The following is a 559-nucleotide window of genomic DNA, read 5'->3' as shown; positions in this document are numbered from 1 at the left end:
ATGTCCCCATTTATGATACACTACATAAAAATACTATTTTATAAAAACAAACACACCTCTAGCATACCAAAAATATAATAAATATTTCAATTCACATATTTCAAAAGCAATTTTCGACTTTTGCTCTTAATTAATTCCATACTGTTTTTAAAAAATATTTATTAAAGTGCGAGGTTTGTTATCTGTGCTCAAAGCCGCGACCGAGAATAGTAAAACGGCAACGGCTACCTAGTTTCTTATATTAGTTTAATTTCATTCTCTTCTACTTTTATGTTAAATTGTATATCAATTGAAAGCTGATGAGTCATAGACTTTATTTCTATACATATTTATGCGTTTTTATTACAATATTTTAAATCTGAGTGTCTCACAATACCTACACTTATAAACGTGAATGCCCCGGTTTATGAGACACTTTACTAGGGTGTACCATGTAACACGGACATGTGTATTTCGGCTTGTTCCGATTAAGTGAGACAGTGTACATTTATAAGATTTTATATTGTTAATATGTTATATTAATTATAAAAATAGTGCAATTATATATGTCATAAAATAT

The sequence above is a fragment of the Cotesia glomerata genome, linkage group LG3 (genome assembly GCF_020080835.1).
Source record: "Cotesia glomerata isolate CgM1 linkage group LG3, MPM_Cglom_v2.3, whole genome shotgun sequence".
NCBI lineage: Eukaryota > Metazoa > Arthropoda > Insecta > Hymenoptera > Braconidae > Cotesia > Cotesia glomerata.
The sequence above is the reverse complement of the archived record's forward strand: the minus strand, read 5'-3'. Positions refer to the sequence as shown.